We start from the raw sequence: 13239 nt of genomic DNA on the forward strand, positions 1-13239 counted from the left end.
AATGCTACTAGCGGTATGTGGTACCCCAATGTCGCGCCCGATAAACTGAGCATTCACTTTGCATAATCAATGTAATTTGATACTTCCATTTCAGTAGTGTCTGCTCTGCACATAATCTGAGTAGTTGAGACATAAAAAGGGTATTGTTGGAAAAGTGAACTTCTCTATTACAGTAAAATAATGTCTAAATTTTAGAAAAAGCTGTTGCGCAGCAACTCACTGTCTTCCTGAAGACAAACAATGTATACGAAATGCTTCAGTCTGGTTTTAGACCCCATCATAGCACTGAGACTGCACTTGTGAAGGTGGTAAATTACCTTTTAACCTCTTAGAGCTCTAGGGGCGCTATTTCATTTTTGGATAAAAAACGTTCCCGTTTTAAGCGCGATATTTTGTCACGAAAAGATGCTCGACTATGCATATTCTTGACAGTTTTGGAAAGAAAACACTCTGAAGTTTCAGAATCTGCAAAGATTTTGTCTGTAAGTGCCCCAGAACTCATTCTACAGGCGAAACCAAGATGATGCATCACCCAGGAATTAGCAGAATTTCTGAAGCTCTGTTTTCCATTCTCTCCTTATATGGCTGTGATTGCGCAAGGAATGAGCCTACACTTTCTGTCGTTCGCCCAAGGTCTTAGCAGCATTGTGACGTATTTGTAGGCATATCATTGGAAGATTGGCCATAAGAGACTACATTTTCCAGAGGTCCGCCCGGTGTCCTTTGTCTAAATTTGTGCGTAATCTTCAGGTGCAGGCATTTTCTCCTGGGATTCAGGAGAGAAAGCATGTTTCCAAGAACGATGTATCAATGAAGAGATATGTGAAAAACACCTTGAGGATTGATTCTAAACAACGTTTGCCATGTTTTCAGTCGATATTATGGAGTTAATTTGGAAAAAAGTTTGCGTTTTGAGGACTGAATTTATGGATTTTTTTTGGTAGCCAAATGTGATGTATAAAACGGAGCTATTTCTAATACACAAGGAATCTTTTTGGAAAAACTGAGCATCTGCTATCTAACTGAGAGTATCCTCATTGAAAACATCAGAAGTTCTTCAAAGGTAAATGATTTTATTTGAAGGCTTTTATGTTTTTGTTAATGTTGCGTGCTGGATGCTAACGCTAATGCTAACGCTAAATGCTAACGCGAAATGCTAACTCTAGCTAGCTACTTTTACACAAATGATTGTTTTCCTATGGTTGAGAAGCATATTTTGAAAATCTGAGATGACAGTGTTGTTTACAAAAGGCTAAGCTTGAGAGATGGCATATTTATTTCATTTCATTTGCGATTTTCATAAATAGTTAACGTTGTGTTATGCTAATGAGCTTGCTGATAGATTTACACAATCCTGGATACAGGGGTTTTTTCATAGCTAAACGTGACGCAGAAAACGGAGCGATTTGTCCTAAACAAATAATCTTTCAGGAAAAACTGAACATTTGCTATCTGAGAGTCTCCTCAATGAAAACATCTGAAGTTCTTCAAAGGTAAATGATTTTTTTGAATGCTTTTCTGTTTTTTTGTGTAAATGTTGCCAGCTGAATGCTAATGCTAAATGCTACGTTAGCCATCAATACTGTTACACAAATGATTGTTTTGCAATGGTTGAGAAGCATATTTTGAAAATCTGAGATGACAGTGTTGTTAACAAAAGGCTAAGCTTGAGAGCTAGCATATTTATTTCATTTCATTTGCGATTTTCATGAATAGTTAACGTTGCGTTATGGTAATGAGCTTGAGTCTGTATTCACGAACCCGGATCCGGGATGGGGAGATCAGAAAGGTTAATGGCGTCAGACCAAGGCTCTGCTTCTGTCCTTGTGCTCCTAGACCTTAGTGCTGCTTTTGATACCATCGATCACCATTCTTTTGGAGAGATTGGAAACCCAAATTGGTCTACACGGACAAGTTCTGGCCTGGTTTAGATCTTATCTGTCGGACAGATATCAGTTTGTCTCTGTGAATGGTTTGTCCTCTGACAAATCAACTGTCAATTTCAGTGTTCCTCAAGGTTCCATTTTAGGACCAATATTGTTTTCACTATATGTTTTACCTCTTGGGGATGTCATTCGAAACATAATGTTTACTTTCACTGCTATGCGGATGACACACAGCTGTACATTTCAATGAAACATGGTGAAGCCCCAAAATTGCCCTCGAAGAAGCCTGTGTTTCATACATAATGAAGTGGATGGCTGCAAACTTTCTACTTTTAAACTCGGACAAAACAGAGATGCTTGTTCTAGGTCCCAAGAAACAAAGAGATCTTCTATTGAATCTGACAATTAATCTTAATGGTTGTACAGTCGTGTCAAATGAAACTGTGAAGGACCTCGACGTTACTCTGGACCCTGATCTCTCTTTTGATGAACATATCAAGACTGTTTCAAGGACATATTTTTTCCATCTACGTAACATTGCAAAAATCAGAAACTTTCTGTCCAAAAATGATGCAGAAAAATGTATCCATGCTTTAGTTACTTCTAGGTTTGACTACTGCAGTGCTCTACTTTCCGGCTACCCGGATAAAGCACTAAATAAACTTCAGTTTGTGCTAAATACGGCTGCTAGAATCCTGACTAGAACCAAAAGATTTTATCATATTACGCCAGTGCTAGCCTCCCTATTCTGGCTTCCTGTCAAGGCAAGGGCTGATTTCAAGGTTTTACTGCTAACCTACAAAGCGTTACATGGGCTTGCTCCTACCTATCTTTCCGATTTGGTCCTGCCATACATACCTACACAAACACTACGGTCACAAGACGCAGGCCTCCTAATTGTCCCTAGAATTTCGACGCAAACAGCTAGAGGCAGGGCTTCTCCTATAGAGCTCCATTTTTATGGAATAGTCTGCCTATCTATGTGAGAGACGCAGACTCGGTCTCAACCTTTAAGTCTTTACTGAAGACTCATCTCTTCATATGATTGAGTGTAGTCTGGCCCAGGAGTGTGAAGGTGAACGGAAAGGCTCTGGAGCAGCCCTTGCTGTCTCTGCCTGGCCGGTTCCCCTCTCTCCACTGGGATTCTCTGCCTCTAACCCTATTACAGGGGCTGAGTCACTGGCTTACTGGTGCTCTTCCATGCCGTCCCTATGAGGGGTGCGTCACTTGAGTGGGTTGAGTCACTGACGTGGCCTTCCTGTCTGGGTTGGCACCCCCCTTGGGTTGTGCCGTGGCAGAGATCTTCGTGGGCTATACTTGGCCTTGTCTCAGGATGGTAAGTCGGTGGTTGAAGATATCTCTCTAGTGGTGTGGGGGCTGTGCTTTGGCAAAGTGGGTGGGGTTATATCCTGCCTGTTTGGACCAGTCTGGGGTTATCATCGGATGGGGCCACAGTGTCTCCTGATCCCTCCTGTCTCAGCCTCCAGTACTTATGCTGCAGTAGTTTATATGTCGGGGGGCTAGGGTAAGTTTGTTATATCTGGAGTACTTCTCCTGTCTTATCCGGTGTCCTGTGTGAATTTAAGTATGCTCTCTCTAATTCTTTCTCTCTTTCTCTCTCTTGGAGGATCTGAGCCCTAGGACCATGCCTCAGGACTACCTGGCATGATGACTCCCTGCTGTCTCCAGTCCACCTGGCCATGCACCTGCTCCAGTTTAAACTGTTATGCCTGCGGCTATGGAACCCTGACATGTTCACCGGACGTACTACCTGTCCCAGACCTGCTGTTTTCAACTCTCTAGAGACAGCAGGAGCGGTAGAGATACTCTTAATGATCGGCTATGAAAAGCCACCTGACATTTACTGAGGTGCTGACTTGTTGCACCCTCGACAACTACTGTGATTATTATTATTTGACCATGCTGGTCATTTATGAACATTTGAACATCTTGGCCATGTTCTGTTATAATCTCCACCCGGCACAGCCAGAAGAGGATTGGCCACCCCTCATAAACCTGGTTCCTCTCTAGGTTTCTTCCTAGGTTTTGGCCTTTCTAGGGAGTTTTTCCTAGCCACCTTGCTTCTACACCTGCATTGCTTGCTGTTTGGAGTTTTAGGCTGGGTTTCTGTACAGCACTTTGATATATCAGCTGATGTAAGAAGGGCTATATAAATACATTTGATTTGATTTGAATGTGTTTTGGTGTCCATATGACTGATTCTGTTGGAATCAAACCTCAAATGCAAATAGCGAGTTGAAACCTCTTGTCAGTGGAAGATGTGATATCTCAACTTTGTTTGCGTGAGAGGCAGGGAGATGGGCTTGGTGTGTAAACCATAGAGGAAGTGCTGAAGCGAGAGGTTTTACCCTCGCTAGAATAATGCCAATGCGTTTCCATGGGCTGATTCTGGATGTTAGCTTGTCGCCTGCCTTCCCACCTTTGGGACAACGACTCCCATTGTTAGGGCGGAGATGTGCATCTCGTCGTTTTTTATTATTTCAATTTGATTTAAAATGCTATTGGACATAGTTGAAGCCAAACAAGAGTTGTATTGGGGGTGTGGTTTGATGTGGGTGTTTCTTGGGTTTGTCTTTGCCATCCAATCACAACAAACAAGGGCAGTATTGAGTAGTGAGTACAGCAAGGTAAAATTAGCTTTGCTATGGAGAGAAGTTTTGAAGTTGATGACTCTTCCCTCCTGACTGACTCGCAATCTCGATTGTCAGCTAATTCAGTTTTATGTGTAGGCTAAAACCTGCACTGACCTTGTGTTTAGCTAATCTGACAGTAGCTAGCTACCATAGCTTGGGCCTAGCTGCAGCTGGGTAGTCTAGTTCACTAGTTTTGTCTCGTCTTGTCTCTCCTTATGTCCACTGTTAGATCTTTCCCGGAGGACGAATCCCAGAAGTGATAATATCCCTACAGATGCAGGCTACATGTGGACATAATCCCAGAAGTGATAATATCCCTACAGATGCAGGCTACATGTGGACATAATCCCAGAAGTGATAATATCCCTACAGATGCAGGCTACATGTGGACATAATCCCAGAAGTGATAATATCCCTACAGATGCAGGCTACATATGGACATAATCCCAGAAGTGATAATATCCCTACAGATGCAGGCTACATGTGGACATAATCCCAGAAGTGATGATGTTACTACAGATTCAGGCTACATGTGGACATAATCCCAGAAGTGATGATGTCACTACAGATGCAGGCTACATATGGACATAATCCCAGAAGTGATAATATCCCTACAGATGCAGGCTACATGTGGACATAATCCCAGAAGTGATAATATCCCTACAGATGCAGGCTACATGTGGACATAATCCCAGAAGTGATAATATCCCTACAGATGCAGACTACATGTGGACATAATCCCAGAAGTGATAATATCCCTACAGATGCAGGCTACATGTGGACATAATCCCAGAAGTGATAATATCCCTACAGATGCAGACTACATGTGGACATAATCCCAGAAGTGATAATATACCTACAGATGCAGGCTACATGTGGACATAATCCCAGAAGTGATAATATCCCTACAGATGCAGGCTACATGTGGACATAATCCCAGAAGTGATAATATCCCTACAGATGCAGGCTACATGTGGACATAATCCCAGAAGTGATGATGTCACTACAGATGCAGGCTACATGTGGACATAATCCCAGAAGTGATGATGTCACTACAGATGCAGGCTACATGTGGACATAATCCCAGAAGTGATGAAGTCAATACAGATGCAGGCTACATATGGACATAATCCCAGAAGTGATGAAGTCAATACAGATGCAGGCTACATATGGACATAATCCCAGAAGTGATGAAGTCAATACAGATGCAGGCTACATATGGACATAATCCCAGAAGTGATGAAGTCAATACAGATGCAGGCTACATGTGGACATAATCCCAGAAGTGATGATGTCACTACAGATGCAGACATCACATATCATATTGATGTGCTTATAAAGACAGTATGCCTACACTTACTGTACCTAGCAAATTGTGTTTAGTGGTCAACTTCTGCTGTTTCCCCAGAACTATAATGGCAGTCTATTTGTCTATTTGTCAAAATCTAAGGATTTGATCATTGACCAGATCAAATGTGACCAACCTGATTCAAGTGTCTTCCATTACTCTGAAGCGGGCCTGGTGTCTGGCCACTGGCTCAGCCTTCTGTAACAGCTCCTGATATGGTATGGGGGGTTCCGATGTGCCATAACGCTTCTGAACAACAAACACAGCGGGTCGGAAACAAATACACAGGTAGCCTATGAATGAAATAAACATAGCTATATTTTAAGTAGACAAGTACAATCCTTTGTTTATTTTTGCACAAGAAAATACACTATGAATTTATATGAGAACATGCATATTGTTTTGGGTTAGCAGACAAAGCCCCCTAACACTAGCTAGCTAGCAAACTAGCTACCTAACTTGCAAATCTGGGTTGAATTTTAATATCTTTGTCCGAGTTGAAATTAGTTTTGCCGGCTAGCTAGCTAACGTTAGCTAGCCAGTTTGAGTTGAAATCATACTGAAAGCAAGCTGGCTGCTAGCTAGCAGGCTAGTATCCAAATGCATGCCCTGTAGTTTTCAGCTTCAAGTTTTATTTGTCACATGCACAAGAACAGTGAAATGCTTAACTTGCAAGACTTGCCCGACAGTGCAGTATTCAATATCAAAATAGTATAACTAATAAATAAATAATAATAAAAACACAAGAAATAAGAGAAGAAGCTATTGACACAGTCTGTGCCAGTAGCAAATGTACAATGCGAAGGGATACTGGAGTATTGAGGTAGATATGTACTGTACATGTAGGCAGGGAGTAGGAGAAAGTGACTGACTGGTAGCAAGATAAACAATAATATTAAACAGTATGGCAGCAGTGTAAATTATGGGTGTGTGTGGTGGTGAGTGTGTATGTACGTGTACATGTGTTAGTGTGAGTGTAAGAGTGTCAGTGTAGGCGTGATAAATGAATAAACATGTAAACAGGGCTGGAAAGTGACTGGTAGCAGGAATATATACATACTGATGGTAATGTACTAGTAGTAATACTGTATATACATGTAAACAGGGCTGACTGGTAGCAGGAATATATACATACTGATGGTAATGTACTAGTAGTAATACTGTATATACATGTAAACAAGGCTGACTGGTAGCAGGAATATATACATACTGATGGGAATGTACTAGTAGTAATACTGTATATACATGTAAACAGGGCTGACTGGTAGCAGGAATATATACATACTGATGGGAATATATTAGTAGTAATACTGTATATACATGTAAACAGGGCTGACTGGTAGCAGGAATATATACATACTGATGGGAATATATTAGTAGTAATACTGTATATACATGTAAACAAGGCTGACTGGTAGCAGGAATATATACATACTGATGGTAATATACTAGTAGTAATACTGTATATACATGTAAACAGGGCTGACAAGTGACTGGTAGCAGGAATATATACATACTGATGGTAATATACTAGTAGTAATACTGTATATACATGTAAACAGGGCTGACTGGTAGCAGGAATATTCACATACTGATGGTAATATACTAGTAGTAATACTGTATATACATGTAAACAGGGCTGACAAGTGACTGGTAGCAGGAATATATAAATACTGATGGTAATATACTAGTAGTAATATATACAGTAGCATTCAAAAGTTTGGGGTCACTTAGAAATGTGGGGTCACTTAGAAAGCAAATTTTTGGTCCATTAAAATAACATCAAATTGATCAGAAATACAGTGTTGTTTGTACTATTCTGTGAAGGGAGTAGTACACAGCGTTGTACGAGATCTTCAGTTTCTTAGGAATTTCTCATATAAAATAGCCTTCATTCCTCAGAACAAGAATAGACTGACGAGTTTCAGAAGAAAGTTCTTTGTTTCTGGCCATTTTGAGCCTGTAATCAAACCCACAAATGCTGATGCTCCAGATACTCAACTAGTCTAAAGAAGACTAGTTTTATTGCTTCTTTAAATCAGAACAACAGTTTTCAGCTGTGCTAACATAACTGCAAAAGGGTTTTCTAATGATCAATTAGCCTTTTAAAATGATAAACTTGGATTAGCTAACACAACGTGCCATTGGAACACATGAGTGATGGTTCCTGATAATGGGCCTCTGTACACCTATGTAAATATTCCATTAAAAGACAGTCGTTTCCAGCTACAATAGTCATTTACAACATCAGCAATGTCTACACTGTATTTCCGATCCATTACATGTTATTTTAATTGACCAAAAATTAGCTTTTCTTTCAAAAACAAGGACATTTTCTAAGTGACCCCAAACTTTTCAACGGTAGTGTACATGTTAACAGGAGTAATAGTTACCAGTAGGAGAATCAATATATAGATACTTATGGTAATGGCAATCAATAAATCTAATCAATAATAATTGTAGCTGCAGCGTAGGTGTGAGGGTTGTGTTCATGTGGGTGTAAGTGTGTGTCGTCAGTAATGAGTGTGTGAGTGAAGGTGTGTTAGCTATTTAGTTAGCTGCAGTAACGTTCCCCGTTCAGCTGTGGTATCATAGCTAGCTTGCTTGACTTGCTAGCATTATCAAATAATGTTGTATAACCAAAATGATAAACCAGGTGGTTCGAGCCCTGGATGCTGATTGGCTGACAGCCGTGGTATACCAGACCATATACCACAGGTATGACAAAACATTTATTTTTGCTGTTCTAATTACATTGGTAACCAGTTTATAATATCAATAAGGCATCTCGGGGGTTTGTGATATATGGCCAATATACCACGGCTAAGGGCTGTGTCCAGGCACTCGTACCTCGTACATAAGAAAACAGCCCTTAGCCGTGGTATATTGGCCATATACCACACCAGCTATCTACTTAGCTTTCTCACTAACACCAGTCACGGAAACAAACATGTCAGATGTAATATATTCCTGGTCATCTGGCAATGTTGTTGAAATGCATTGGAAGTTTGCAGCAACTTTATGGAAGCCCATTTTTCACTGTTATTTTCCGATGCATCCGGTTTTAAGGGGATATTCTAGTATCGTCTCACAAATCTCAGTTTGGACGAGACTGACTTTATTAACAGAATTATCCTGTTTACACTTTATAGTCAATGTTGACACTAGAATCAATGTTTCTGACTCATATTGATGACACATAGGCTGTTTTCAAAAGGTGAAGTTGTTTTTTTAATCACACTGATGACCAGCTAGAGATTTACAACTCTCCGCCTCCCCAGGTCCAATTCAGCCAATCATATTAAAGAGATAAAAATCCAGACCAATAAAAGTGCTTGGGGGAATGGGCTGGAATACTAATGACAGGGGGCAGGGGATGGGTAGGTGGAACTTGGAGCTTTTAGAGGGGGTTCTGCTAGAGTGATGTTATTGGCTGCGTAGATGCCACCTTGTTCATCTCCGGGCACTTCATTACGCTAATGGAATGGCTGGAGCGCGTGTGCCTCTCCGTATGGATGGGAGCCGAGCACCTTTATGAAGGCTAAAGTGGTTTCATTCTGGAATTCATTAGCTGGGCACGCCGCCCCCACTTCTGTACAGCCACCACACCGCAGTGCACCAAGCCACCAGCTTGTTTAGGTGAAACAGCCTGGACTCGCTAACTCAGCACCAACCAGCCCCCATTCAACCAAATAGGCTAGGCGGTCTAAAGTAGGCAAAGCTTCTGAGGTTTAGTGTGGCAGACATTATGAAACCTTTATTTAAGCAAGTCAAGAACAAATTCTTATTTTCAATGACGGCCTATACCGGCCAAACCCAGACGACGCTGGGCCAATTGTCCCTTTGGGACTCTACGACCGGTTGTGGTACAGCCTGGATTCGAACCAGGGTGTCTGTAGTGACACCTCTAGCATTGAGATGTGTCTCAGACCACTGCACCACTCAGGAGTCCTACAGTGTCACTTACCACTCTTTGCCTCTCTAATCCTTTTTAGTTTTAAACTTGTAATTGTGCTGTAGATTGTTAATGGGTTTTTGTTATCTCAGACTACAGTTTTGGTTAGAATGACTGGTGTTTTCAATGCAGCCATTGCATTGTCTGTCTGTCTGTCTGTCTGTCTGTCTGTCTGTCTGTCTGTCTGTCTGTCTGTCTGTCTGTCTGTCTGTCTGTGTCTTGCTCTCTCTTCCCCTCTCTTTCTTTCTCTCTACCTGGAGCCCACATTTTGTCTCAACATGTGTTGCTTTATGAGAGCGATTCCACTGATTCCATTCCTACTTTTATTGTCCAACTCTCTCTCTCTGACTGCCTTTTTCCTTTTTACCCCCCTCCTCAGCCCCATCTTTCCTTTTACCCCCCTCCTCAGCCCCATCTTTCCTTTTACCCCCCTCCTCAGCCCCATCTTTCCTTTTACCCCCTCCTCAGCCCCATCTTTCCTTTTACCCCCCTCCTCAGCCCCATCTTTCCTTTTACCCCCCTCCTCAGCCCCATCTTTCCTTTTACCCCCTCCTCAGCCCCATCTTTCCTTTTACCCCCCTCCTCAGCCCCATCTTTCCTTTTACCCCCCTCCTCAGCCCCATCTTTCCTTTTACCCCCCTCCTCAGCCCCATCTTTCCTTTTACCCCCTCCTCAGCCCCATCTTTCCTTTTACCCCCCTCCTCAGCCCCATCTTTCCTTTTACCCCCCTCCTCAGCCCCATCTTTCCTTTTACCCCCCTCCTCAGCCCCATCTTTCCTTTTACCCCCCTCCTCAGCCCCATCTTTCCTTTTACCCCCTCCTCAGCCCCATCTTTCCTTTTACCCCCCTCCTCAGCCCCATCTTTCCTTTTACCCCCCTGCTCAGCCCCATCTTTCCTTTTACCCCCCTCCTCAGCCCCATCTTTCCTTTTACCCCCCTCCTCAGCCCCATCTTTCCTTTTACCCCCTCCTCAGCCCCATCTTTCCTTTTACCCCCCTCCTCAGCCCCATCTTTCCTTTTACCCCCTGCTCAGCCCCATCTTTCCTTTTACCCCCTCCTCAGCCCCATCTTTCCTTTTACCCCCTCCTCAGCCCCATCTTTCCTTTTACCCTCCTCCTCAGCCCCATCTTTCCTTTTACCCCCCTCCTCAGCCCCATCTTTCCTTTTACCCCCTCCTCAGCCCCATCTTTCCTTTTACCCTCCTCCTCAGCCCCATCTTTCCTTTTACCCCCTCCTCAGCCCCATCTTTCCTTTTACCCCCCTCCTCAGCCCCATCTTTCCTTTTACCCTCCTCCTCAGCCCCATCTTTCCTTTTACCCCCTCCTCAGCCCCATCTTTCCTTTTACCCCCCTCCTCAGCCCCATCTTTCCTTTTACCCCCTCCTCAGCCCCATCTTTCCTTTTACCCCCCTCCTCAGCCCCATCTTTCCTTTTACCCCCCTCCTCAGCCTCATCTTTCCTTTTACCCCCCTCCTCAGCCCCATCTTTCCTTTTACCCCCTCCTCAGCCCCATCTTTCCTTTTACCCCCCTCCTCAGCCCCATCTTTCCTTTTACCACCCTCCTCAGCCCCATCTTTCCTTTTACCCCCCTCCTCAGCCCCATCTTTCCTTTTACCCCCCTCCTCAGCCCCATCTTTCCTTTTACCCCCCTCCTCAGCCCCATCTTTCCTTTTACCCCCCTCCTCAGCCCCATCTTTCCTTTTACCCCCCTCCTCAGCCCCATCTTTCCTTTTACCCCCTGCTCAGCCCCATCTTTCCTTTTACCCCCCTCCTCAGCCCCATCTTTCCTTTTACCCCCCTCCTCAGCCCCATCTTTCCTTTTACCCCCCTCCTCAGCCCCATCTTTCCTTTTACCCCCTGCTCAGCCCCATCTTTCCTTTTACCCCCCTGCTCAGCCCCATCTTTCCTTTTACCCCCCTCCTCAGCCCCATCTTTCCTTTTACCCCCTCCTCAGCCCCATCTTTCCTTTTACCCCCCTGCTCAGCCCCATCTTTCCTTTTACCCCCTCCTCAGCCCCATCTTTCCTTTTACCCCCCTCCTCAGCCCCATCTTTCCTTTTACCCCCCTCCTCAGCCCCATCTTTCCTTTTACCCCCCTCCTCAGCCCCATCTTTCCTTTTACCCTCCTCCTCAGCCCCATCTTTCCTTTTACCCCCCTCCTCAGCCCCATCTTTCCTTTTACCCTCCTCCTCAGCCCCATCATTCCTTTTACCCCCTCCTCAGCCCCATCTTTCCTTTTCCCCCCCTCCTCAGCCCCATCTTTCCTTTTACCCCCCTCCTCAGCCCCATCTTTCCTTTTACCCCCCTCCTCAGCCCCATCTTTCCTTTTACCCCCCTCCTCAGCCCCATCTTTCCTTTTACCCCCTGCTCAGCCCCATCTTTCCTTTTACCCCCCTCCTCAGCCCCATCTTTCCTTTTACCCCCCTCCTCAGCCCCATCTTTCCTTTTACCCCCCTCCTCAGCCCCATCTTTCCTTTTACCCCCTGCTCAGCCCCATCTTTCCTTTTACCCCCCTGCTCAGCCCCATCTTTCCTTTTACCCCCCTCCTCAGCCCCATCTTTCCTTTTACCCCCTCCTCAGCCCCATCTTTCCTTTTACCCCCCTGCTCAGCCCCATCTTTCCTTTTACCCCCTCCTCAGCCCCATCTTTCCTTTTACCCCCCTCCTCAGCCCCATCTTTCCTTTTACCCCCCTCCTCAGCCCCATCTTTCCTTTTACCCCCCTCCTCAGCCCCATCTTTCCTTTTACCCTCCTCCTCAGCCCCATCTTTCCTTTTACCCCCCTCCTCAGCCCCATCTTTCCTTTTACCCTCCTCCTCAGCCCCATCATTCCTTTTACCCCCTCCTCAGCCCCATCTTTCCTTTTCCCCCCCTCCTCAGCCCCATCTTTCCTTTTACCCCCCTCCTCAGCCCCATCTTTCCTTTTACCCCCCTCCTCAGCCCCATCTTTCCTTTTACCCCCCTGCTCAGCCCCATCTTTCCTTTTACCCCCCTCCTCAGCCCCATCTTTCCTTTTACCCCCTCCTCAGCCCCATCTTTCCTTTTACTCCCCTCCTCAGCCCCATCTTTCCTTTTACCCCCTCCTCAGCCCCATCTTTCCTTTTACTCCCCTCCTCAGCCCCATCTTTCCTTTTACCCCCCTGCTCAGCCCCATCTTTCCTTTTACCCCCCTCCTCAGCCCCATCTTTCCTTTTACCCCCCTCCTCAGCCCCATCTTTCCTTTTACCCCCCTACTCAGCCCCATCTTTCCTTTTACCCCCTCCTCAGCCCCATCTTTCCTTTTACCCCCCTCCTCAGCCCCATCTTTCCTTTTACCCCCTCCTCAGCCCCATCTTTCCTTTTACCCCCTCCTCAGCCCCATCTTTCCTTTTACCCTCCTCCTCAGCCCCATCTTTCCTTT

General features: G+C 44.6%; 1 protein-coding gene across 3 annotated transcripts in view; it reads left to right on the top strand.

Annotated features, from left to right (window-relative positions):
* Window positions 1–312: 312 nt before the first annotated feature.
* The window catches only part of LOC149975266 (uncharacterized), a 414127-nt gene continuing 401200 nt past the window's right edge, over window positions 313–13239 (top strand). Inside the window, exons 1-3 of one of the 3 annotated variants that reach the window (XR_016489041.1) lie at window positions 321–1063; window positions 1432–1493; window positions 3514–6221. The gene's annotated coding sequence lies outside the window, so the exon portion shown is untranslated. Of the gene's footprint in view, window positions 1064–1431; window positions 1494–3513; window positions 6222–13239 lie in introns of those variants that run through there. The other 2 variants (XR_016489043.1, XR_016489042.1) reach the window with 2 other exon arrangements.

This window comes from Oncorhynchus mykiss, chromosome 19 (genome assembly GCF_057628025.1).
Source record: "Oncorhynchus mykiss isolate SJ-2025 chromosome 19, ASM5762802v1, whole genome shotgun sequence".
Lineage (NCBI taxonomy): Eukaryota > Metazoa > Chordata > Actinopteri > Salmoniformes > Salmonidae > Oncorhynchus > Oncorhynchus mykiss.